The sequence below is a fragment of the Acipenser ruthenus genome, chromosome 8 (genome assembly GCF_902713425.1).
Source record: "Acipenser ruthenus chromosome 8, fAciRut3.2 maternal haplotype, whole genome shotgun sequence".
Lineage (NCBI taxonomy): Eukaryota > Metazoa > Chordata > Actinopteri > Acipenseriformes > Acipenseridae > Acipenser > Acipenser ruthenus.
Window position 1 is genome coordinate 45,107,696 of NC_081196.1, and position 23,606 is coordinate 45,131,301.

The 23,606-nt window shown below is 37.6% G+C and overlaps 1 protein-coding gene across 1 annotated transcript in view; it reads right to left on the minus strand.

The window, feature by feature from the left end:
* The window catches only part of LOC117407276 (beta-galactoside alpha-2,6-sialyltransferase 2-like), a 40,890-nt gene extending 20,081 nt beyond the window's left edge, over window positions 1–20,809 (minus strand). Inside the window, exons 1-2 of the mRNA XM_034012092.2 lie at window positions 20,593–20,809; window positions 537–603 (exon numbers count right to left, since the gene is read on the minus strand). The gene's annotated coding sequence lies outside the window, so the exon portion shown is untranslated. The remainder of the gene's footprint in view (window positions 1–536; window positions 604–20,592) is intronic.
* Between the last annotated feature and the right edge of the window lie 2,797 nt (window positions 20,810–23,606).

The window sequence follows — 23,606 nt, forward strand, 5'->3', positions numbered from 1 at the left end:
CTGTAGTAACTGTAGTTGAGCCTCTAATGAGTTCCCAAGGTGGAGTTTAAGCTGGCAAACATGTGTATTCTACTTAAATAATATGCACCGGTGTTCAAATAAGGTTCTGATATTCCCAATTAGGAGCTAAAGTTTATGCTTTCAGGATTCTGTTCATTTAGCTGTTGCAAGGGTTTGATACTAATACAAAAGATATTTGTATGCACCTGAAAAGTGGATTGTTGTCATTTTACTTTAAAGAACCATCATATTTTCAGGTAACTCACTGATAAACCCTGTATTTTACCATGAATCATCTCCATGGAGCCATTTCATTTACTCTTTTTTCATAACCAAAGGGTTCACTAGGAAGAGCAGAAACTGGATTAAACCTTTATAAGTTTGTTTTTGACAGGTTTTTAATAGCGGGGATGTCTTACTTTTTTGGAATCTTGAAATCCTGTAATGTTAAAAACTGACTGACTTCTTTTTTGCTAGCTTTTCCATAAGCAACGTCTGTGTACAGCACATAGGCAAGGTCTGTGTAGAGTACTTACCAAAGTGCTGCTACCAAGGCTGGGATTCCACTACACCAGCATGTTGTCTTTGAAATAATGGATGGCTCTAAAATGTAAAAGAAAAAAAGATACATTATTGTCTTGACTGTTCCAGCATGTACAGTAGGTTGGTTTTCAGAAAGGCTTTAGTGTGGAGGAATCATTTTCATTGTACAACAGTATATCCACAAAGAGGTTCTGCAGTCATATTGGCTTTGGTGAGGATTTCTAAATCTATGCACAGGGACTAAGTTTTGATGATATCAGCTTGTGCACTTTTCCCTTAGTCAGGTACAGCAAAAATGTAGAAGTTAGAACCTCAATGCTAAAGCCTTGACGTAATAAAGCTGTGCAGATACTGTATCACTAGCCAACCACAAGAAATTCCCAGGGAACCAATTTCAGCTCTGAATGCGAGAGATTTTATTGTATACATGATACAATCAAAACAAGGTTTATTTTACAGCTAAAAAGTACAATGCTAAAACAGACATACATTTAGGTTACAAACAGTAGTAGTGCATGTATTTATAATAAGACAAGTGTTCTGCAACCCTTTAATGTAACCCAGATGACTTCATATTTACATGCAATACTCCATCCAGCTCCAATCATTACTTGTATTGTATTGTTACTTGGGTATTATATGGATGGTATGATGAATTCAGTTTATCATTTCATCTTTAGCGATGAGCAGGGATCCTAGTTTTTCAGAAAAATTCAAATAAGAATTGTGATAAAAAAAAGGAAATCTGTGTTATTCCGCAATTAAAATAAAGAGTTTCTTCCGCGTAATTCCACAGCAAGCGGATTCCTAGGGTCCCTGCGATGAGACATCGTTAGCACACTGCATGTTGGAGGTAGGATTTGAAACATTTTGACCTACAGTGGTGACAGATTTAAGCCACAAATATGCAGCCTTGTACAAAAGGAAAAGTTACACCTCGTTTCCAAACCTCCCAGGCACACAACCACATACAAACACCTGAATCTTGTAATCCAAAGGAAAAACATCTTTATCTCTGAAGCCTGTGATTAAAATATTGCAAATAAGGAACTTGTCTTCCTAGATAGAGCTTTAGCAGGGTTCCAGAATGGAATGAATTCAGAATTCTTCAGGGTTCCAAACTGAATGGATTTTCATTGCGCTAGACCAGTGGTTCTCAAACACATTTTTTTGGTGGCCTCATTTTCCATTTTCCTAAGTATATCATATGAAAAATAAAGGAAATAAAGACATATGCACTAATATTCCAGAATAGCAGCTTGTGAAGGCCTTTGCCCCACTCAATTAAATGTATAAAAGCAGAGGTCAAACAGTAGTTAAAGTTATGCATTTGTTCTTGTGAATTTCAGAAAGAAAATATAAAGAAGACATTACAGTTTTTATTTTGTTTGTATGTTTGTAGTCTTCACAATGGACAAAGTGGCAAGAGACACATTTTCATGAAGCAATAGCATTACTGAGGTTAAACTATGCCTTTTTAAAGCTGTACAAATGTAACTTAAATGCTTCAAAAAAAAAAACGTGGAAAAGGGGGCGTTGTACCAAGAAAAAAAAAAAAAAAACTCTCAGTCACGGTTTCCATTTGTTACTCTCCTCGCAATAGAAAACAGGATCATACAAACCATAACGTTGCTCACTAGAAGTAACATTTACAGTACCTTGCTAGCTGGGACAGTGTTTGTTATGTTAATCCCATACATCACTTACCATTTTAGAAACTATCATGCAAATTCTGTCAAGGTGGTAAATTCCAATACCTATTAACTGTGTAATTTAAGGCAGACAGTCGTGGATTTTTGCCTTCAAATTCATGTGCAGCAACGTTCGTTCGAATATTCAGATAATAAGAAAATAATATTACTCCATACCGCTGTTTTCACATTGCACGCTCTTCTCTCAAATCAACCAATGAGCACTGACACAAAGCGAAAAAGGGCGGAGATTTGTGACGCATGCCAAAATTAAATCTGATCAGAAAACTCAGCCAATCAACCTGCAGGGATTATACGGACGTTAATGCTGGCCAATAGCAGTACACAGAAGCAGAATGTGGAATTAGAATGCAAGCAGCATGAGCTGTGCTGGATGAAAGCTGGATTATGTGCCGATTATGATGAAGGGTGATTAAGAGAGGAGTTGCTGGGGGGCTAGTGGGGCCACACAAAATCCCACTGGTGGCTGCATTCGAATAACGCTGCGCTAGACAGCAGTTAGATTTTCTGGTTTACAGGATTTTGGTGACCAAGCCAACGAATTTGAGCTGAACCAGTTACCCACTGCAGTTGTTATCTATAAAAACACATAAGAAGTCAAGTATACAATAGTGTACACTACACGTGTAGACTGGCATACCTGTTACTTTTGAATACAGAAACACTGGGAACTAAAATAGCAGGAATGGAGAGATAGGGTTTTCCCCCACTGTTCTGCTCCTGTACTCAGAAATTAATTTTAACATTCTGGTGTGCCATGGTGTCAATTTGGCATGTGTCTAATTGTAGAGGAAGTATTATGAATGCTACTTTATTAGTAAGGCTGTATTTTTTTCAAGGTTATCTCAGATTTAACAATTTCTGTGAACTTTGCTGTATAATAACTGAAGGAAAAATGATCATTTTTGAATGTGACCATGCTATTTTTTCCTCTTTAATAAATTAAAATGTTTAATTGTGAAATATCTAATTTTTAGACTGATGTGTCATTAAAAAAAAAAAAATCAGCCCAGTTTGTCTACCAAGTAAACACAAATGAATGCAGATGGAGCCACATATTATCAAGAATTACATACTGCAATTGAATTAGCCTTAAAATGCCAACCACAGCACCAACTGCACCATAAAGCACACTTGTATGTTACTCCATTCAAAAGATTCACATAACAGCTAATAATAATCATTTACACCATGCTGTGTTATAATGGGTTACAGCTGTAAATCCAAAACGATGAAATCCTTTAACAGTCGGGCTTGATGAGGCACTATATTTCGCCCTTAAATGAGAGGAACGGATTCATCTGGCTGGTGAATACTGGGGTTACTAGGCAGCCTCCCACTGGGGGTGGGCGAGTTTCACACTGCCTGCCCACATATTGTGTCTCATGTGTGGGCCATCCAGTGCTGCAGACCTCTGACTGGTGGCCAGCTATGCTGCAGCATGTCCATCTTAATCCTGTCACAGGGACAGTGGGTGACTGCACATGACAGCAAAGCTAAAAATGTCCAGAAGAATGCGAGGGGAAAGGAGGGAGAGGCTGTCCTATAAAAAAATCTACCTCATCTGTGCTGTGGACTGGGATAAAGCTGATGCCGTTAACTTGCAAATGAACATTGAAATAAAAATAGAAATGCTAATGGTAAAAAAATAACTAAATGCATTTAGTGATAGATGTTATATTAAAAGGGATACTGTATAAAATAGACATAGTATCTACCAGTTTACTGTGTGTGTAAAGAGACATTATTTAGCTGTAGTCATTATTATCATTCAGCCATGTAATGGATTTTATTATTAGTTTACTTTTAATTTGTGTGTGTGTAAACAGTCATTATTATTATTAGTTTACCTTTTATTCTGTGTGTGAAAAGATGGGTTATTATTATTATTTGTTTATTATTAGGTATTTATTTTAATGTTTTATGAGGGTGTGTGTAAACCAGAAAGGGCAGCAGTGTGGAGTAGTGGTTAGGGCTCTGGACTCCAGACCGGAGGGTCATGGGTTCAATCCCCAGTGGGGGACACTGCTGTTGTATCCTTGAGCAAGGTACTTTACCTAAAATTGCTCCAGTAAAAACCCAACTGTATAAATGGGTAATTGTATGTAAAAAATAATGTGATATCTTGTAACAATTGTAAGTCGCCCTGGATAAGGGCGTCTGCTAAGAAATAAATAATAATAATAATAAATAAATAAATAAATAATAAAATGGATGGAGATAAATCAGTTCCAGTGTCTGGTTCAGTCACTGAAGAGGAGGTGGGCCCTGACTGAGGATTCCGTTCCCCTTTACAAACCGCCTCTACCAACCTCAACCCTCAACACCCGTCTCGTCTTTTTTTTCTATCAAAATATGTATGGTAACTCGACACTTGCACACTTAAGTTGTACGTTCTTTCCTTTGCTGTCTTCCACAACTAAATCCCTATGGTCACAGGCACATTCTTCTGGGGTTTTTGTGTGTAGACATTTTTGTACATTTCGCCACAATTCTGTTTTAAATCCTCTGTATCTTCACTGTAATATAGCTTGAAATCCCACTAACAAGCCTCCATCCTGATTGTAATCTCGTAGATTCAACTATCTGTTCGTATGTGAAACTTCCTGTTTAAACGTTTGCGTGCATTTAGTTACTTAAAAAAAAGAAACCCTCAAAAAATGTATTTATTAATAGTATATATTAAATAGCAATGGCAATAAATACATTTTGTTTTGGTTTATTTTATATTCGAATGTGCTTTACTTTAAACTTACATAAAGCATACAACTATTCCCCTTTATTACTTGGTGGTAGAATGACAGACTGATACGCTGCTCCTTCTAATTGCTTTGAGGTAGGAAAAATATCAAACAGGAACCACAAGATGCTTCACATAATCAAAACAAACTATACAAGGTAACACCACAAGGAAGTAAACATTTTACGCGTAGTTTGAAAGCAAGTAGAGCAAAAACAGTATTTCGTTTTTTGTCCCGTCAAACAGTAAAATTGTGAAATCGTGCCTTGTACAAAACTGCATCGGTGTGCTCAGCAAGATTATATCAGAGTAATTTATTAGGTTGTGTTATCAAAAATAAAATAAACAATTTTATGGATTATTTTGTTTAATCATTCTGACTGTTTACATTTAAATGGTAATAGCTGGTCTAATTTTTTTTTTAAATCTGACTTTGTACATTTACATGTTACAAGATGACAATATAAAGAAAATACAAATTTGTTGTCTGCAATAGGCTTACACACACCCGATGTTTAAGATACTGTATTATTATATACTGTTATTTTAACTGCTTTGGAATTAGTGCGGCTTCAGTGAATTTATAGAAAATAAAAGAAAAGCATTTCACTCTGCAAACATGGTAACCCTAAATTACATGGACAGTGCAAGAAACTAAAGCTCTGATACCAAAATCCAAGCCGAACAACTGGACAAAGATCATAAAATATTCAGTATTTCCTCTAATTGCCTACAGTCAGAGCACAGTGCAGCACCTCCTACAGCACGGCAGGGGGCACGTGTTGGCTGAACAATAATAATGTACAGTACCGGTTACAAATTAAAGTTACTAGTGTAGTGCATAGGCAAATGAAACATGCCGAAAAGTATTTACCTCCATAGCCTGCTGTATGTACTGTACTTATTTCCTTTACACAACTAAAATATACATAGACTCAAACAAAAGTTTTCTGCGATGTTTTCTGCAAAATTAAATTAAAGCACTGAAAGCATGTAGGAAGCATGTTAGGGTGCAGAATTACCGTGCATATGTACCATGTTGAACTTCCATATATAGAAACAAGCTTAGTGTTATTCATGCTTTCCGTTTTCGGGGACCCTTTCTTTTAGATTACGTTTTGGTTTGTTTTCGCTGTGCCCAGGGTCTGTTTGCGCTACATTATTACATTGTAATGTTTACTTTACTTCCGGAAGTCCTAAATCGTGACTTTCGGTGTTGCAAATCTATTTATAATGAGATGCAAACTCCAATTTCTCCTGTATAATGAGCAGTAATTTATGCTGTTCGTAAACTTGCGGTGAAATTATGATAGTTGTTCATGAAAAACAGCTGCATAGTAGATCGCACAAAGATAATTCTATGAAGGACGGAGGCTATGAATTGGCAGTACATACAGCACATGTGTCTCCCTAAAAAAAGAATATATATATATATATATATATATATATATATATATATATATATATATATATATATATATATATATATATATATATATATATATATATATATATATATATGTGTGTGTGTGTGTACACACAGTACTGTGCAAAAGTTTTAGGCAGGTGTGAAAAAATGCTGTAAAGTAAGAATGCTTTCAAAAATAGACATGTTAATAGTTTATATTTATCAATTAACAAAATGCAAAGTGAGTGAACAGAAGAAAAATCTAAATCAAATCCATATTTGGTGTGACCACCCTTTGCCTTCAAAACAGCATCAATTCTTCTAGGTACACATGCACAAAGTCAGGGATTTTGTAGGGATATAGTCAGGTGTATGATTAAACAATTATACCAAACAGGTGCTAATGATCATCAATTCAATATGTAGGTTGAAACACAATCATTAACTGAAACAGAAACAGCTGTGTAGGAGGAATAAAACTGGGTGAGGAACAGCTAAACTCAGCTAATAAGGTGAGGTTGCTGAAGACAGTTTACTGTCAAAAGTCATACACCATGGCAAGACTGAGCACAGCAACAAGACACAAGGTAGTTATACTGCATCAGCAAGGTCTCTCCCAGGCAGAAATTTCAAGGCAGACAGGGGTTTCCAGATGTGCTGTCCAAGCTCTTTTGAAGAAGCACAAAGAAACGGGCAACGTTGAGGACCGTAGACGCAGTGGTCAGCCAAGGAAACTTACTGCAGCAGATGAAAGACACATCATGCTTACTTCCCTTCGCAATCGGAAGATGTCCAGCAGTGCCATCAGCTCAGAATTGGCAGAAAACAGTGGGACCCTGGTACACCCATCTACTGTCCGGAGAAGTCTGGTCAGAAGTGGCCTTCATGGAAGACTTGCGGCCAAAAAGCCATACCTCCAACGTGGAAACAAGGCCAAGCGATTCAACTGTGCACGAAAACACAGGAACTGGGGTGAAGAAAAATGGCAGCAGGTGCTCTGGACTGATGAGTCAAAATTTGAAATATTTGGCTGTAGCAGAAGGCAGTTTGTTCGCCAAAAGGCTGGAGAGCGGTACACAAATGAGTGTCTGCAGGCAACAGTGAAGCATGGTGGAGGTTCCTTGCAAGTTTGGGGCTGCATTTCTGCAAATGGAGTTGGGGATTTGGTCAGAATTAATGGTCTCCTCAATGCTGAGAAGTACATGCAGATACTTATCCATCATGCAATACCATCAGGGAGGCATCTGATTGGCCCCAAAATTATTCTGCAGCATGACAACGACCCCAAACATACAGCGAAAGTCATTAAGAACTATCTTCAGCGTAAAGAAGAACAAGGAGTCCTGGAAGTGATGGTATGGCCCCCACAGAGCCCTGATCTCAACATCATCGAGTCTGTCTGGGATTACATGAAGAGAGAGAAGCAACTGAGGCTGCCTAAATCGACAGAAGAACTGTGGTTAGTTCTCCAAGATGTTTGGGCCAACCTACCTGCCAAGTTCCTTCAAAAACTGTGTGCAAGTGTACCTAGAAGAATTGATGCTGTTTTGAAGGCAAAGGGTGGTCACACCAAATATTGATTTGATGTAGATTTTTCTTCTGTTCACTCACTTTGCATTTTGTTAATTGATAAATATCAACTATTAACATGTCTATTTTTGAAAGCATTCTTACTTTACAGCATTTTTTCACACCTGCCTAAAACTTTTGTACAGTTCTGTATATATATATATTTACTTGCTAACTTGTGTGTTGTTTCTTTATTTTTATACTGAAATATAATTCTCTCAAACAGGGCAATAATGTTTCCAATCTCACTTTTTGGCAAGTCTTAGGCCTGGTCTGCCTTTGCCATTTTGGAGGTTGATTTTATTGTAAAATACTATGCATTGTAAAAGCTTAGCTGCAACTGTTCAAGATATTTCAATTCTGATTTCAGATTTGAAATCCTTGGACAATTGTGCAGCTACAATATGCTCTAAGTTTTTTATTTTATGTAACACTTGGAAAGTGGTTAAAACTGGCAATTTTAAACACATTTATTTTTCATATTTCGATAATTTTTTGGGAGGTGTAGCTCATATAAAAAAAAAAAAAATCACTCCACAACAAAATAAATGACTTCACTGGAAAGATCTACTGAATGCCTTTCTGTAGGTGTATTGGGTTTTAATTTTTGATTTAAGTTTCCAAAACTACAAGTCCTTAAAGAGAAAATGTTCATATTTATGACCAAATATGGTCATTCCCCATTGGCAGCATAGGGTTAAAATTGATTGACTGCTAGGAATTTCTTCAGTTTCAACTTGTATACGTTTTATGGAAAGAAATCTTGATGCAATGTAAGATACACATGTTTGCAGGTTTGTACATTCTGTTCATTTTAAAAGAAGATTATCAGAGGAGGTATAGCAACTAGAGATTGCAAGATTTCATTTAATTGCACTCACGATGACCGTCTGACTGCTGGAATAAACAGAATCACACATTGCTGGAGGAATCCATGCAGTCAAGAGATAACATAGGTTAAGCACTAACGAATAAAAGGGCCACACCAAGACGGTAGAATGGGTGTGGGGTGGAACAGACGTCACAAACACAGTACTTCTGATATAAGCAGCCCTGCTACCAGCAAGGGTACGCAGGGTGTATTTTATTAGAACGAGGTCTCAGTCCAAACTAACTAAAACAAAACTCAAAATATTCCCAAACGGCAAGTCCCTCTCAGCCCGGGTTGGTTGTCTTTAAAAAGACAGTGAAGTGCAGTGTGTCTGGTGCTCCGTGCAGTGTGTCTGGTGCTCCGTGCAGGGCGCTCATGATCCAAGTGGTGATGCTGGCTGTAGTGTGGCAGCTCCTTGGCTTACTCCACAAACAGACCATACGTAACAAACAAAAACAATACGGACAGCACAGCAACTTGTTAGTTTTTTTTAAAAATTTTATTTCTTAGCAGACACCCTTATCCAGGGCGACTTACAATTGTTTCAAGATATCACATTATTTTTACATACAATTACATTATTTTTTACATACAATTACCCATTTATACATTTTTTTTTTTTTTTTTTTTTACTGAAGCAATCTAGGTACAGTACCTTGCTCAAGGGTACAGCAGCAGTGTCGCCCACCTGGGATTGAACCCACGACCCTCCAGTCAAGAGTCCAAAGCCCTAACCACTACTCCACACTGCTGCCCTTCAATCAATCAATCAATCTTAATTTTATATAGCACCTTTCATAGTAGACCACCATCACAAAGCACTTTAAAAGATGCAGTAACAAGAAAATCCATAATACTTTATATACTGAGAAATGCATAATACATGCTATACAAAAATCCAATAGTACTTTAAATACAGAGAAATGCATAAAACATTAAACACAGTGGAAAGTGCATAATGCACGATAGTAGCAAGGCCCCCCTTCACACAGAATGATAGCCGTTATATATTAGGTGACTCCACCCCATGATCAGCGTGACTCAGCACACCTGCCAGCCGTCTAATGCAACACAGCTGATCACAGAAGTCTTGCCCCCTAATATGGTCATTTAGCTCTGTACTTCCACCCACCATCCTCCTGGATCGGGAGAGAGATTTACAGCTCCGATCCTCTCGCTCCGTCCCACACCATCTTAGGCAGTGTGAGCCGGGGTGATTGAACCCACAAAGAGAAGGAAGGAGGGGGGCGGAGGTCAGTGGCTGCTTAAATCAAGGTGCATTCAGCACAAGTCACTCGTCTTATACACGCTGAAGCGGAGTGGAGTCCTGGAGGATCAAACCTACAGTATTGCTAACATATTTTGTCTTTTTATGCTTTTGTTTTGAACTTTTTGGTCCGTGCAGCGCCTATGGATGTGCTCTGTACTGTTTTGCTTTGAGTGTTTCTTTTGTTTTCAGAATCTCTGTGCAGTTCACATAAAGTGTGCTCTGTACTGTTTTGCGTTGAGCGTTCTCTTTTTGTTTCTGGAATTAAACTGCATATATTGAATAAAAGAAACCACTATTTGAAGGAAAGGACTCATTGCATCTATATCACATCAAGAAACAATACTCACTAACTTATATTAACTTCTTCAATGAGTTACTGTTAGAATGTGAGTTGAATACACACATCACACTACAGCATCTTAAGATGTCATTCCAGTAACTGAATTGCATTACTGAAGTGAAAAAAAAGTGGTTCATTAGTAGGGGTGTATTTGTATTTTAATTACTACATGTATTAAATAAATCCAAACACCTCTTCATTAATCTGCTGATTTCAAATCAAGAAAAGCTGCCCTTCCATAACCTTTACAACTGAATACAAATCAATGGCAATTAACTTCCACATTGAGTGTTTTCAAAGCCAATTGGAAGCACATTTTCCTCTCATCCTGGGCACTGGCATTTTTACTGCCATACCGAGGATGTAGACAGTGAAAGTATGTTAAAAAACAAGCAAACTAATTAATCACGTAAATGTGACCTTTCTTTAAAACATAATGCAGGGGCTACTACAGTGGAAACTGGGATCTGGTTTTTTTTAAAATTTAGAGTAATTGATTTTACTCTGTTTTTTCTCCCAATTTGAAATGTCCAATTGTAGTTTTTAGGCTAAGCTCACCGCTACCACCCCTGCGCTGACTCGGGAGCGGCGAAGACGATCACACGCTGTCCCCCGAAACATGTGCTGTCAGCCAACCGCTTCTTTTCACTCTGCAGGCCCGCCATGCATCCAACCCAGAGTGTCAGAGGACAACGCAGCCCTGGGCAGCTTACAGGTAAGCCCGCAGGCGCCCGGCCAGACCACAGTGGTTGCTGGTGCACGGTGAGCCGGGGACACCCTGGTTGACCTTATCACTCCCCCCACACCTCCCTGGCAGCGCTCGGCCAATTATGCTCGGCCCCCTGGGAACTCCTGTCCACGGTCGACAGTAGAATAGCCTGGACTCGAACCGGCGACCTCCAGGCTATAGGGCGCCTTTATCGGATGCACCCCTCGGGAGCCCCCAGGATCTGTATTTATTTGTGCTTGCCCAGGACTACATTCCCATAATTCACTGCAGAGACCATGCTTTTCTATGGAAAGTGAAATAAAAATATTTCATAAAAAAAGGATAACATGAAAGGTAAGACAAATAATCTCTTATAAAACATAAATGAGTTTGATCACGACAGATTGTTAATGACCTATACAAGGGACTGCATTGTTTTGTGTTGAGTAACACATATTAATTCATTTATTACTGCAAGTTACCACAAATTAATAACCATGGACACTGTAGCTTGAATAAATGGTGGGAATACATACCAGGGATTCAGCAACACCTAACAAAGCCACCAACCGTTTAGATAGCAGCATTAGTATCATTACAGTCAAACCCTTTAAATATCCCTTCAAAGAAATTGAGCAAAAACTGAAAATAAGTGGAGTGACTATAAGAATTTCATCAACCTGGCAAAATAGACATTAAAACACAGAAGTGTTGATAGAACAAAATATGCCATGATTTGCAGTGGAACACGCAACACAGTACTGGTGTAACGTATTTTAAATAGAAATACAGATTACTATGTTTTTTACAACACATTGCAATAATGACAAAAATGTACTGTATACATTACAGAGTTCTGTATACTATATTATATAGTGCTTTATATGCTGGAACATTTGAATACTGTGCAGCAGCTTATATGTAAGCCATATAACAGAGCCCTGCACAGGAAGATTTTTTTAATCTTGCTCCCGCCCTGCCCTGCAAAACCCACGCTTGAACTCTTATCCCGCTGCCACCAGCAAAAACCTTAAATACTGCAACCCCGCAACAGAGACAGATTAAAACAATGTAAGTATCTTCCCCATGCTACTAAAAAAAACCCAGCAACACCCACCCTACACAGTGGCCAGTTATTTATTAATTTATTTTCAACAGTTTAACAAACGGGATACAGACAGAATTTTACGTTTTATCAAGCAAGCACTAAAAAAGTAAAACAAATCTTATTTAAACAGAAATACTTAAGAACATAAGAAAGTTTACAAACGAGAGGAGGCCATTCAGCCCATCTTGCTCGTTTGGTTGTTAGTAGCTTATTGATCCCAGACTCTCATCAAGCAGCTTCTTGAAGGATCCCAGGGTGTCAGCTTCAACAACATTACTGGGGAGTTGGTTCCAGACCCTCACAATTCTCTGTGTAAAAAAGTGCCTCCTATTTTCTGTTCTGAATGCCCCTTTATCTAATCTCCATTTATGACCCCTGGTCCTTTTTTCTTTTTTCAAGTCAAAGAAGTCCCCCGGGTTGACATTGTCTATACCTTTTAGGATTTTGAATGTTTGAATCAGATCGCCGCGTAGTCTTCTTTGTTCAAGACTGAATAGATTCAATTCTTTTAGCCTGTCTGCATACGACATGCCTTTTAAACCTGGGATAATTCTGGTTGCTCTTCTTTGCACTCTTCCCTTTGCTACTGTAAATAGACATCATTACTGAGGCCCTGTGTAAATCGCGATTTCACGGTCTGCACGGAAATCGTGAAATTAGCCCAAAACCGCGATTTTTACAATATTCTTAAGAAATAAAAATACATTTTCATAATTACTTGTATTTCATACAAAAATCACATTACCTGTAACAAAACTGTACAGCTTGTATGCCTGCGTGTACTATTCGCCATGCACACAGTGCTGTGCAGTGATTATGTCATGTGACTATATGCAATCAAGGCGGGAAATTAAAATACTACACTCTGTAAACAAGAAAATGGATGTTTCTAAAAAGGCTAAAAATGTGTCTGCAGCAGATCACGTAAAGCAGTATCCAGCAGGAGTTTTACACGGCGATGGAGGTGAGCTCTTCTGTACGTCCTGCAACAGTACTGTAGATCACTACAGAGAATCGGCTGTTGACAGGCATTTAGATTGAAGTATTAACCGAAAGTGAAAGAAGGAAATCTCAGGCATGATACAGGAGGGGGAACAATATACTTTGTTGCGTGCGGGACTGTGTGGGCAAAAGATTAAATGACGGTAGTTTGCAGGAACAGATTAAATCTCTCATCCGTTTACCAAGAGTAGGCTAATCAGGAAATTCCTCATTCTTTTGTTTGAGTTTTTGTCACGTAAGCAGACAGTCACTGCTGTATCAGCTTCAAAAATAAACAATCTTATAAATGACTTGTTAACCATTCCGATTATGTGTATAGCATATGTTTAAATGGTATTAGCTGATCTATTTTTTTTTTTTTTTTTAAATCTGGCTTTTGTACATTTAAAATGTTTTGATGAGATATATTAATAAAATAATGAGTTATCATCTGCAATAAATTCACCCGATGTATTTAATTTTTAAACTATTATTGTGTTATTTTATGTTCTGTTATTTTTGGCTTCAGTGTTGCTACGGCGTCAGTAAAATAAAGGAAACTAAAACCTCCCCGTTTTTCACTGTGGAAATCTGGTAATCCTAAACTACATGGCCAGTGCGAGAAACTGAAGCTCTGATAGAACATTTAGTCAGACACCAAAATCTTGCCGAACTCACAAAATAGTAAAATATATTCAATCTTCTCAAATTAATTTGTTTAATTTTGACATTAGGAGAACTGTGCAGAATTTCCAGAATCCTACTGTAGCCATTCAAGAAATGTCTTCATTACATTAGTGAAGTGCTCCTCCAGTGTTTTGTAAGAATCTAAAACATGCCATATTAAAAACCAGATCAATACATCAATAGCAGTCATCTTTCAATATGCCTTGCAGGATATTATTGTAAATATCCGGTTCACACACCATATAAATGAGCCGGGGGGGGGGGGGGGGGGGGGGGGGATTTCTTTTTTACCTTGCATGCATATTCTTACATGATGGTTTTTCATTACTGTATGTTTAGTTATGTGTACGGTAACCAAACAGAGCCCACGTCTTAAATATACAAAAGTGGCTAAGCGAAGCCTTTCAATATATGCTATTGTATTATTTCAGCCACTTAACATGCACACATTGGCGTGCTTGTCATGAAAATACTGTATTCAAGATTTGAAAATGTACTTGTACAAATGATACGTTTTTTTACAAGCAAACCCGCAACTGAGCTGTTACCATGGTAACAGCAACGCTAAAAGGTTAACGGATTTATACTAATCCTAATAATAAACACTATTCAAACAATAAATCATAATAAATCGCCCTCTCTGGAAATCAGCAGCACTCTGTGGTAAATGACTGATACTGTACCAATCGGAGTGTGACAATAAAGAACATCATGAATAGAACTGTCCTCGTTGACATTACCTTTGGTAGGTTTGACTGTATTTACAATTTGTTTTTAAAAAAACATGAAGGCATAAAGGTCTGGTCATAAAACACATAGTCACAGACTAAACAGCAGTCCAAAGTATGCCATTATAGGTATTTATACATAGATTTCTAATGACAAGAGTTTTGTAGTGCAATTGCATAGAAATGTCAATAGACAGGATTAATACAGTAACAATATATAATATATATAGCGCCTGGCTAACAGAAAGGCCCCTTAGACTATTAATGACTCCACTATTAGTTGTACAATTGTATCTAGTCAGTGTCTGACAGCTTGAGAACACTGGTACTGTACCTATTAATGTATCAATAGATTACAGACCACTAGTGTTCCGTGGTATATTGATACCTACGTTATATCACGATGCCAAAATCACACGATACCTAATATCGGGGTAAAATAAAAATATTGAAGTATCACGGTTTTCCGATACAGTGTTTTTAACACAAAACTCTAAATTGTGTGCTTTAAAAACAATATGAACGAAGCTTACTCATTTCCGGTGAGCAGAAGTAACCAACTACCCTGCGCGCTGTGGGAAAATTACATTACTGCAGCAGTCATGGCGGAGAGAAGCTTGATGTGGAACTACTTTGTATTTCAGCCAGATGACAACAGCAATCTGGTTGAAGACGGACAGTCAAAATGTTGAGCGTTTTAAAGAAATGAACAAAGAAGGAAATGCCACCAGTTTATTGAAACATCTTTCAGATCGCCACCCCGATCTCTTTGCCAAAGTTTACTTTTACTGTGGTTTCTTCCATTATTTTAGTTTAAGTGAATCCCAAGGTATATAAAAAAGTCACAGCAGAGATGACACATAAAACAGGAATGTGCTAGAAGCTGATCAAAAGGGAGTTCATTGATGCTTGTTTATTTTGTCATTATAGTGTATTTGCTAGAAGCTGCAAAAATATAAATTTGCCGACATGTGAAATTAAAACTACTGCATGTCAAAAATGTTAGCGATGTTTTGATATTCTTTGGATTTTGTGTTGATCTGTATTTTATGTGCATGTGAAGTGATAGCGTGTAAAATCCTGTGTTTTGAATTGCATGCATGAGGTGTAGAAAGACCAGCCTTCATTGCCAGCATATCAGTTTCCCCAACAGGATCAATGTGACGCTTCACCTGTAGAGGAAAGCACAAGACCTGTAAAGCTTACAAGTCGCACTGCAAAAGTACCGATGCAGACAACTACAGGTTCAGCATGAAAGCAATAAAAAGTACTTACAGTTTATTATAGTAGCCAGAGTGGTAGTCTTTAGTCTAAAATACTTTCTTTGCAAGATTTTCAACAACCAAAACGAGCATGATGGGCCGAATGGCCTCTCGCTAGCAAAATGTCTTCTGTTCTTAGCCCGGCTAATTTGGCTTGTGGGCATTATAAATCAAAACTTTTTAAAACTGGCTTTTAAACTTAAATGCAAAATTATTGAAAACTGCAAACAACGGCAATTCTAAACAAGAGGAATACATTTGGTAAATGGTTGACTTTTACTTTTAAAATGCACTTTTAATTTGTGTTGAATCCATGTGGAAAATGTAATGCTAGCTTTGATTAGCTTGTGGAGGGTTTGATTACTTCCGCTACCTGTATAATGTGAGAGGCATTAATGCAAGAACACGTTCCAGCATCCAAGGTTTTCTTATGTTAAAATATATGTTTAAAATAAACAACGGGGAAAAGGAGGGTGGCAAAATTGCAAAACTATCTTTATAATGTAAAAAGTCATATTTGACAATAACCTAACCTGAAACCTAAAATTAAACTAATGTTTCAATTAATCCTTGCCATAATGTACAGTACCTAAAAAAAGACACCAGAAATCTTATTATAGCAGTTACTCAAATTGTAGCAGGTCTCACATGAGTCGGTGCTTTATGAACTATGTCACTGATGCTGAAAGAGATTCAGGGAATATGGAGGGACATGTTTTACGTTGTAACACCACCAACAAAAGACAGAATAAGAGGATGTGTAACCAAAACCTTGAATTTAGTAACATGCACAATCTTTTAAACAAAACATAAGCAAGCTGACTGCATAGGTCAAACTATTCTAAACCGGAGGCTGGTCCCCAGCAATACACTTACATCTGTTTCTACTCGGTCACTAACCCTCAAGGTATTCGAGGATACAGATGGCTTGGGATGACGGTAAACAGCTTACACATGGCAATTACTGTCCCAATTCTAGTAATAACAGAGAAAAGAAAATAAGCAAATGAGATTGTTCCAATGTACATATTCAGGCTTTGCACCAAGCTATCCGTCAAGGCGAAAAATGGCTTTCAAACTGGAGACACCTGACTGGGCTGCAGTTGCAATGATCAAGGAGTGCAAAATTTGTGTTGTTTGTTTGTATATCAGCCATAGTATATTTTGTGGGATTTTGGTTTGTTTTTATTTATGACTTTTCTTGTTTGTCCAGTTTCCAATAACCCTCTTACCCTTCCTCCGCTGACATTATGTTAAAGGAATGACTTCATTGTTTTTATTATAAATGCATTCTCTGTTTAATCAAAACGGTGTGGTGTAGTTATCAAGAGAAACCCCTTCAATACACTGAGACCGATTGGTGCAAGTACTGTGAAAAATGATGTACAGTTTACGTTTACTGCATATTCCTCGTGCCGATAGTTTTCACCATATCACACATCTGGTAATGCTCTCCTGTTGTGGAGTAAGGAGCAGACACTACATTTCTCCCCTTTTGCTGATCCTGCGTTTTACTGTACTGTACCTTGGGTGTGCAGCACTAAACAATGGTGATGCAGTAAAGCTATCTACAAATTACATGTGTGGTTAAGACTCTCAAAAGGCAATATGGAGACGCCTACACCGATGTAACAAACGGTATGTAGATTACACCACATTTGCATTGTAGCTACATCTTAAGAACCACTTATTTCATTTTGATGAAACTTGGTATGGTTATTCCCCTCCCCCTCCCCTCCTCTCTCCTCTCCCCTCCCCCCCTCCCCCCTCCCCCCTCCCCTCAAAGTTCATGATGACATACAGAACTAGGAGTCTGGCTGAGCTACTAAAACCCAGTGAAGCACTCCAGTTTAAATAAAAGTGTGCCACTGTATGGCAAATACTCAGACATAGTTAATGTAGTTCCCTACTGCAGTGACACGATTTTCCATGACACCGACAGTACTTTTAGAAGTCATTAATTCCGGTTTACTTTCACGTTTTGAAATATAATAACCCCCATCCGCATTTGTTCACACCTCAGAAACAAGCTAGGCATAAATTAGCTATTTATGTACTTGGCTAAAACAATTGTGGCCGATTTGGTTCACTGCAGCTGTAAAAACATCCAGTAACAACATGGAAACTCACCGATAACATCATTACAGCCGCCCATTTCAGCAAAACACTTTGCTAAATATAAAAGGGGCATTCCGTCCACACCCTTGTATGCAAGTTGAAATATCAAGGTGTCAGGAATTTGAGTAATCGGACTACTGCTGTTTATAGAGAGTAAGCTTCACTTGAGTCTGTAGTCGCTTATAGATTGCAGGTAACACACTTCTAGGACTTAGCAGGCTGCTACTGTAGCTAAGACAAATACCTTTACTACCGGTTTCACAACACAAGATAAAGCAGCATGTTCCATAACCAGTGTAACCAATTAAAGCAGCATGAATAAGCAGCATGTTCCATAAACAGAAGTTTGGCAATTGGGGCAAAATGTTTCCACATCTCTCAGTTTCTCTCCTTATTCCTCAGTAATACCACAGAAATACAGACCAAAATCTGCTGAAGTGAAGGAATTTGATTTTATTCCTGATGAGTTGATCCTCGCATTAACACACCACCATGTTAGTAAACATGTCATCACACCCATGTTCTACTGTAACAGCTTTGTTATGCAAAAACTATATTTTCTTTACATCTACTTTACAAATTTGCAGCTGCGATCTGCTATTTTCCAAACAACATTTCTTGCATCCCATTGATTGATCAGAATGAAAAACTGCTTGTGACCTGTCGATATGAAAAGCCAATCATGCAGCATTACTGGTCCTTAAAGCATCACTCTGCTTTTAGTTTTTTTTGCCATATGATGCCAGTATTTGAAATATGAATATTTCTTGCAAATGGCCAAACCATTTGAATATTTAGACAGTACATGCCCAAAGGGATATTTAAGCTGACACCAAGTTCACTACCAGAGATTTAATTTTGCCTGGCCCACACAAAAAAAAAAAAAAAAAAAAAAAAAATCAATAATACATTATCATGGCAGTAAAATATTTGGGAGCTGTCATGATTAATTGTTTTGCATACCCTGGTTGCACTGCAGTTTTCAAAATTCTGTTATATGCTGCTGAATTTCAAAGTAGACAGCAGGCTGAGATTGCTGTACTGTATTAATAAACCCACAATTACATTGCTTTCTTAATATTTCATTTCTTAATACTTTATTTTTAAATTCAAAGGTGCAGCACTGAAAAACGCAATGTTATGGGAAGAAATGAACGGGTTTAAACGTGTACAGTATCACTGCCAAAATATACACAAAGCTGTATCTGATGATGTGACCAAATCAGGTACAAAGATCCGGTTGCACCGTGTTTCATTACAGGAATTGACTCACTTTAGCGTTTGCATTGTAACAACAACTCCATCAGACAATTGCAAGCATTGTATCCCTCCTTGCCAACATACCGTGTACGGTGTGAAAAGCAATTACGTCTTGCGTTTATGACAATACCATCAATAACTCAAACACATTTTTAGCCACTTACCTTTTGCTTTCCATGTGGATGACCTACCTAAAACAAACAACGTTATTATTGCTATTGGCGATAAACTAGACACTGAACTATGCAAAACCAAAAATAAATACACCCCAATTTTATAGAAATACACTGCAACTTTTCACAAAATGGATTGTCCATTCACTGTTTCTCAGCTGAAACAGCTGTCTCTCAAGTTCGAGTGAACTCAATCACTCCCTGGATTTCCACCACTATCATCAGCTTGTTACACACGTTGTGGACAATGAACTGCAAGCAAAGTAGGGCACCATCTTAACTTTTTTTTTCTTTCAGTAATGCTTTATGAAATCATACAACATATCGAATTATTGAAAAATGTACATTTGTTAAAAATGCAAATGTGTTCAACTGTTTATTTTATTATTGTTTTCTTGTGTAAATGTAACACTATTGGTTTAAATAACACGCGGTACAGTTGCTTTGTTACGAGAAGCTCTGGAATCATAGGGTCAGTTTCATTGTTGTTAACTTGGCATACTCTAGCTTGCTGACATACAGTATACTTCCAACATAATGGCAAAAAAAAAAAAGAAATTCAAAGAAAAGATGCTTTCCTACAAGAAAACAAAGCCCCTTTTCAGAATTAACTCGTGATAATTGAACATGGGTTATGGTAAAATGCAGCAGTATAAATCACTGCAGTGTTTTGATAAAAGCAGAACTGTGCTATAATATTGATATCTTGGGAAATACCTCTTATTCTTTTTCAGTACTATTAGCGTGACATTGTACTGAAGAATGTTACCTCGGACAACTTTACACAATATAAGTAGTCATTCTTCAATTTATTGCAGTAAAACTGCACGATAGCACCACAATTTCCCCTTGCTGCATCGCACACATTCTCTTGCTTGTGTACGATAACGTGTGTGTTTTTAGTCAATTAATTTGTTTAACAGTATTTGTTCATTTTAATTAAAACAAATAGCTACATTTCGAAATTACCCTCCACAAAGAGCATTGTAAATTACCATATACCACGGGACATGCTTTTTTGTTCTCTCATGAAAAACCACCCGGATCGTGTTCCTAAAGACTTTTATTATTATTATTATTATTATTATTATTATTAAATAAACAACGACTTACCTTCAACATAAACCATCACCCAAGCATTTTCTTTCTGAATTCAAACCTACGAAGTGAGTGCCGAGTCGGCTTGCCTTAGCTCCCCCAACACTGCGTTGTATTGCTAACAGCCGCAGCTCAACGCTCTTCTCACTGTTATTGTTCGTTTTCTTTTTCCACCCATCCCACTCGGTGTTGTAAAATGTGGGCGGAGAGTTGTTAGTACCAACACACTGAACAAGAGTATCGTACAGAAACCGACAGAACAACTTCTAGGAGGATGCTGCCCATATTTTCTTCCTCTTGGCGCGTTTCCTTCTTTCCGTCCAGTTTTTTTTATATGATCACCCTTTTCCATTTAGAAAGGCAATTTGCTTTGGATTTGGTGAAACGGAAATGCTAATTAGCTACAGCCTAGGTACACCCTACATTTTCAATGGAAACATTGGACACTACTGTACTTGTCGGCTGTGTGGCTGCATACTGTCGCAAGCTGCAATATTTGATAGTCTACTCTAAACATAATCTGTTTTTTGTTTCATTAATTATGGAATTCACCATGAAGAGCAGAATCAAACCTCCTTGCACCCTTTCTATACAAAGTAACACAATTCATTGAAGTTACTTTGCTTAACTAGACTAACCATGTATGCATATACTTGAGTGGACAGACATTAATTTGAACATTTGTGATTTTTTGTGACATATTCTATTCTGTTGATACAGAACAGATGTGTTCTGGACCATACATAGGAGGCTGTGTGGTCCAGTGGTTAAAGAAAAGGGCTTGTAACCAGGAGGTCCCCGGTTCAAATCCCACCTCAGCCACTGACTCATTGTGTGACCCTGAGCAAGTCACTTAACCTCCTTGTGCTCCGTCTTTCAGGTGAGACGTAGTTGTAAGTGACTCTGCAGCTGCCAGTTCACACACCCTAGTCTATGTAAGTCGCCTTAGATAAAGGCATCTGCTAAATAAACAAATAATAATAATAATGTGTTGCAGATGTGTAAAAAGTTAGTTGTATTCTGAAGTGCACAATATTAAGGTAGAGTTAGTTGTACTCTACCTTAATATTGTGCACTTCAGTTTATGTAAGAATTGAAGACTGTTAGATAATGATAGCATTTCATGCCAGTACAAATTAATTCTATACATTTATCTAGCATCTGCGGTTTAAATCCTCTGATTCTCTAAAGCCTGCAGACCTAACCCTGTAATGTGCATTTCCTCCTAATTTTGTGGGTTAGTTAATGGGTCAGATCAAAACATTGGATTACTGCTGCTCTTTTTCTGATGTCAAAACATATGAGCAATGCACTTTAATAGATTGTTAAATAGAAAAACTGATTCCAGCCCTTAAGATTGTTTTAATGCTGGATGCTAGTGGATCAGTGAAATAAATATATAATAATAATAATAATAATAATAATAATAATAATAATAATAATAATAATAATACATTGGAAGGATACATCTTCCAAAAATGAGGGTTCTGAATAGCTATTGTATAACTATTGAGTTGGAATTGAGTTGAGGCCCTAATCAGACTGTAGTGCACAGGTTCAAAACCATTGACGCCACCAAGTCTGATTCAGTGTACCATGTATTCCAAGAGGATAGATTTGTAGTGGATTTAAAATGCAGCAAACGAGCCAGAGAAAATGACAGTATAATATAAAAATCCGCTTTTCAACATCACCTTGTTTTCCTTCACAGTGCTATGCTGATAAGTCCTATGTGTCAGGTGTGAACCCATAATTTCATTCTTAAACAATTCCTTTAATTCTAGGAGACGCATTCCTAGAATGCATTCACGGCTGCAGGAAATGTGTGAACAGAGGAAGTTCTCCATGATGCCGCTCTTCTGAAAGACTGAGAACAAAAAGTGAGCTCAAAAAGGATCAGAAGAAAATCTGTAGTTATTGCTCAAGGGGCCGGCGTGGGTCAGGGCCCCCAAAGGCCCTTCTCGCAAAGATGACATTATTTAAAGTGTTTTTTAGATCTGTTTTTGATAGATTAGATAACGTCTGGCATGCATGAAACTGTCCTTCAGTGTTTTGTTGTCTCATGTAAAAACAGTCGCAAATGCTTTGTGAACAGGGCATGATATGTGTAGACCTTCACTAATGGCTTCCATCCCACTAGTGCCAGTCTGCTAAGAAATAAATAAATAATAATAATATTAATAATAAAATGATCAAACTTAGTTTATTTGATCAAAACAGACCGTTAAACTATAATAAGTCATCAGTTAACTCAAGTCTTTTTAAATAGGCCCCACTATGTCAAACAAAAGGGTTGGCTTTCCTGTTTGGGGAGTGGAAGTGTCTGTGTGCCAGACGTTCTCTCTCATAAACACTTATCCAATATCACACCTAGATTGCCAAAACTAGTCAATAGTTGGGCAATGTAGGTAAGATCACAGTGTTCTGTTTGTTCTGTATCAGGGTGCATTAATGTCATGCTGTGTTTACTTCTGCAAAAAAACAATGGGCCAGTGGCATAAAAGTGTGTTAGACTATTCTAAACAGCTAGACTGGTCTTAATCTGGTCACTTAGACTTGTCTAAAACAAGTAAGCCAGTTGCATAAAAAGTTAGACTGACTTATTCTAAGCCTAAAATGTTAGACTCCTCTCACCTAGACTAACTCAACTTCTTGGTCTGTGTAGCTTGCCATATATATATATATCATTAACTTCCAGACAAATTATGACTTCCTATCATATGCTGTGCAACCTTAGCAGGAAATGCAAACGATAACTACAAAAAAAAATACATTTGAAGCTACTTACTTTTTAAATGTTTCTGCCAATACCATTGATGCTAGTTCAGGATTACACTTCCAGGTGCACAGCTGTAAGATGATTAAGACTTTACATATATACAGGCACATTGAGTTGACTGAGGTACAGATACTGTACCATTTAACCACTACATTCATACACAACCACTTCTGTTTAAAACAATTCATTGGTGTGCTAGACTTTCAAACCCACCTAGCTCTAGTATGTATCAGCACTGACGTGCATTAGC